The sequence below is a fragment of the Onychostoma macrolepis genome, chromosome 19, assembly GCF_012432095.1.
Source record: "Onychostoma macrolepis isolate SWU-2019 chromosome 19, ASM1243209v1, whole genome shotgun sequence".
In the NCBI taxonomy this organism is placed as follows: domain Eukaryota; kingdom Metazoa; phylum Chordata; class Actinopteri; order Cypriniformes; family Cyprinidae; genus Onychostoma; species Onychostoma macrolepis.
Window position 1 is genome coordinate 7,058,790 of NC_081173.1, and position 4,619 is coordinate 7,063,408.

Here is a 4,619-nt window from a genome sequence, read left to right on the forward strand (position 1 = left end):
GTCTATAAATCAGACTCTTCAGGCAGGCGAGCTTCTTAGTTATTATTAAATATAATTTTATTGTATATAGGTTAAATACATTACAAATAAAATATAAATACCGAAACAAAAATAATAATAATAATAATACATTTTAAGGCGCCTTTCAAATCACTCAAGGTCACCGTACATCAAGGAGCAATAAATAAAACAACAATAAATAGCAACAATATCAATGAACCATGAAAAGAAAAAGAAAACAGCAGTCCCCCCCCCCAAAAAAAAAGAAAAAAAAATCAGACTTGAGTGCAGACAGTAATCATGTAGGACAAGCTATTCTGAATAAGTGAGTTTTGAGTTTAGCTTTGAATTGGGAAAACGAGTCTAAATTGCGGATGGTAGCTGGGAGGGAATTCCAAAGGCGAGGGGCAGCACGGCTAAAGGCTCTATGACCCACACTGTTAAAAATTGTCCTGTTAAAAAACAGTAAATAACTGGCAGCTTGGTTGCCAGCAAGGAACTGTAAAATTAACAGTATCTTACTGTTGGGTAAAATTACAGTTGGTTACTGTTTATTAAAAAACAGTAAATAACTGGCAGCTTGGTTGCCAGCAAGGAACTGTAAAATTAACTGTGTCTTACTGTTGGTGAAATTTACAGTTGACTACTGTTTTCGCAAATACTTTTTTTGCTCTTCTTCACAACTAAACAAACAATGTGTAAACTACAATACAAATATACTATGCCATTGTGTACGCTATTGAATAATGGCCTGCTAGTAAAAAGGACAACATTTTCTTCTTGGTTTTTAATATATATTTGTACCCTTTGAAATAGTGACTTGAAATGTAACACAAGTAAAGCAGCTTTAAAGTGTTGATTCAAAACTTGTTTTGCTTTATTAAAAAAAAAAAAAAAACTTTCTTAGAAAAAACATTAAAGACAATAATTGAAATTTAAGGGGAAGAAGTGGTCATAACAGAAATAAACTCAACATATTCCCCAAATCAGATTCTGACTTACAGAACATTGGTACAAAATGAAAACAAATTGTAAAATAAAGCCCAAAGCTTATTACATTTATGACAATAAATGTACATTTCAGCTGTATAAATGATAAATAAATTGCTTTAACTCTTTAACAATTAATTCTAATAGGTCATGCAGGCTGTCCAAAAAAATAACTCTGGACACAAAGATTAAGTGAAAAACTTAGAGAACACCTGAGTAAATGTTTTTGAGTGAATAGAAATTAATGAATACCTGAAAAAATAGAGATCAAGAGACTGTGTGTGTGGGTGTGTGCGCACGCACATTTTTGTGACAAATGAGGACATAAATTTGTGTAATGACAGGTATTACAAGGAGCAGGTGACTTTTCAGGACATTACCTCATGTCCCCACTTTTCAAAACGCTTATAAATCACACAGAATGGAGTGTATTGAAAATCTGAAATAGCACAAAGTTCGCTGTAAAGGGTAGGTTTAGGTGTAGGGCAATAGCACATACAGTTTTTACAGTATAAAAACCATTACGCTTATGGGATGTCCCCACTTTTCACAAAAACAAACGTGTGTGTGTGATGTGAGTGTGTGGTCTGTGGTGTGTAATACTTGTATAAAGTCCAACTCAAAATCCATAAATTTTTTTAAGTAGACTGCAGACACGAGGGTTCACGGTTTTCTTTTTCTGGGTGACCTTCCCCGTCCACTTTGATATGACTCCTCCAGCCCTGGTCCCTTTTCCGGATTTATCTCGATGAACCACCTGAAAAACAAATGTGTGTGTTTAGAATTAGTGTGGAGGGAAAAAAGATGGTAACACTTTATCTTAGGGTCTCTTAACTAGTTGCTTATTAGCTAGCATATTACTAGACTATTAGCCATTTATTAGCACTAATTAAGCACATAGTAATGCCTTATTCTGCATGACCTTATTCTACATCCCTAATCCTACCCAATACCTAAACTTAACAACTACCTTACTAACTGTTAATAAGCAGAAAATTAGGAATTTATTGAGGGAAAAGTCGTAGTTAATGGTGAATAAGTGTTCCCTATTCTAAAGTGTTGCCAAAAAGGGTACTCACGGATAACATATAAATATTAAAAGTATATAAAATTATATTCTTGTATCAAGAACACTTCACTTTACTTTGTCAGGAAAGGAAAGCTTTCTTAAGAAGCTCCAACACTCAGATCTTTTGGACTGAATGATGTGTTTCAGTCTAGATTAAAGATATCTCTTTGTTCAAGCATTGACATAACACATCTTATACCCTACTATTTTAGCCATGTCTGACAGAACTGTAACATATGCACATGATCATCATTTTAATGATGAAGGATGGGTCCTAGATGAATCTGCTTCCTTTCAAGGTTTCCACCAACGCCTCACCACCGATAGACATTTTATTTCCTTGACATTCACCTACTGCTCACTGGGGCTCAAATATTTGATAGGAAATTTCTCTATTTGATGCTATTCCCTGTTTATTAGGGCCAAATGTTTCAATGAAACATACATTTTCTGTATAGCTGCTATAAAAATATATGTATTGTAAAAAGTGATATAGAAATAAAATGTGAAGTGAATTGAATGTATGCATCCAAGTATCTAACCGTTGAATAATTTGCAACATGCATGCGTCTTCAGCTTGGTATTGAAGATTGAAATTGTTGTAAGTAGAAAAATCAGCTGCAAGCCCAGACAGAAAAGCTGGCTGGATGCCCTCACAAATGATGTGCTCCTCAAGGCCGATCATCCAGTGCTGGATTCTTCTTCCTGGTGTTTCACCTGAACCTTTAAAAAGAAAAACACATTTAATGTTTTAATTTAATTCACATTTAATTTCAGCATTGACATAACATTAATTTGACATTGCCAGATTACAATTGAATGCAAAGAAAACTAAAATCATTGTAAACAGTCACAGAGTTCAGCACTTCTAACATAAGAAAAGCATTTCAACATGGACTGGTCTGGACAGACCTTTAAGTCAAAATGTGTATACTGTAAATTGTGTATTGTAAAATTTATTTTCATTTATATTCAGACAACAAAGAAAGCCCATCCACTGAAAGTCCACACAAGTGCATGGTAAATAAAAACTCAATTTCAAACATGCTAGCTTTACACATGAAAACATTGGTTCTCATACTTAGCTTTCGTGTTTACATTTTTAAGTGCTCCAAGCATATGATTTCGATTCAGAAATCCAGCTAATAAGTATTCTATCACTTTAAATACAAAACCAACATGGATTGATGCAAAACATAACCAACATAAAAACAATATAAGCACAACAGTAAAATCCCCTTAGAATAAGCATGTCATACAAGAACATGCTTACCCAAATTTGCAATCACAATGACACCGAAATTTTGAGTTTGTTCGTTTGTTTTTTCAAACAGTGGAGGTTTAACGTTAGCAAATTCTGCAAACTGATAGCCTATTAGCAAACAACACCAGCCATTTCAGCATGTTACAGAGACATCGATGTGATTTCAATGCAACAGTGTTTGAAAACTTAACTTTGCATAGGAATTATCTCATAACGAATGAAACTCACCCTGTAATTGGGAATAATATAATCCGAGTCACAGAGTCAGAAATCCAGTTGCACTCGATGATGTCGCATTTGGCGCGTTTATCACTGAAAAGAGCAAATAAAAGATAGTGTCACTTCCGATATCCACTATACAGATTAGTTGCAGTAGCAAATGTAATGTATTTTGTCTATGAAATCGCGCAAAGCAAAGGGGAATTGACCTGTTAACAAGACGGATGAAAGTCCCGGCGTGCTCACTGCAGTTTACAAAAATACTGGATAGTAATGTTTTATTTCCTTCGAGTTATAAATACAGTAGAATGCCGTTATATTGTGTCTACGTCATTTCACAAAAACGAAAAAAAACAGTAATGTACTGCTTTTGAACATAACAGGATTATACTGTTGAAATTCTGCCGTAAATTAACAGCAATTTTTAACAGTGCATAGTTGTTAAACGAGCCGTGGGTGTATGAAGACCCATTGAGGAAGAACGAAGCATTCGAGAAGGAGCGTAGGGCTGAATGAGATCTGAGAGATAAGTTGGAGCGAGGTTATGGAGAGTTTTATATGTGAGAAGAAAGATTTTAAATTCAATGCGAAATTTGATGGGAAGCCAATTTAGCTGTTGAAGAAATGGAGTAATGTGTTGTATAGTTGAAACGTGGGTTATGATGCGAGCAGCTGAATTCTGAATCAACTGGAGTTTATGAAGAAGCTTGTGTGGTAAACCAAATAGAAGAGAATTACAGTAGTCAATGCGAGAGGTGACAAGTGAGTGAACAAGAATGGCAGTACTGTGTGGGGAGAGAAATGAACGAAGGCGAGCAATATTACGGAGATGAAAGTAGCAAATCCGGGTTATACTATTAATGTGAGCTTCAAAGGAAAGAGTGCTGTCAAAGATGACCCCTAGGTTCTTAACCTGGCGAGAAGGAGAGACTGAGGAGGCATCAATTGATAAAGAAAAACTACAGGACCTAGAGAGAATAGAATTAGTGCCTACAAGGAGTACTTCAGTCTTATTGCCGTTAAGTTTAAGAAAGTTTGCAGAGAACCAGGTTTTTATTTCGTGAAGACGGTTAGTAA

General features: G+C 35.1%; 1 long non-coding RNA gene across 2 annotated transcripts; it reads right to left on the reverse strand.

The window, feature by feature from the left end:
* Positions 1–441: 441 nt before the first annotated feature.
* LOC131525983 (uncharacterized) lies at positions 442–4,193 on the reverse strand. 2 transcript variants are annotated; one of them, XR_009267340.1, is made up of 4 exons: positions 3,752–4,193; positions 3,552–3,635; positions 2,602–2,782; positions 442–1,747 (listed from the first exon to the last, which is right to left on the reverse strand). It is a non-coding gene; the product is annotated as an uncharacterized LOC131525983 (long non-coding RNA). The 2 variants fall into 2 exon arrangements; XR_009267339.1 differs by having other exon boundaries at positions 3,552–4,193.
* Positions 4,194–4,619: the final 426 nt, after the last annotated feature.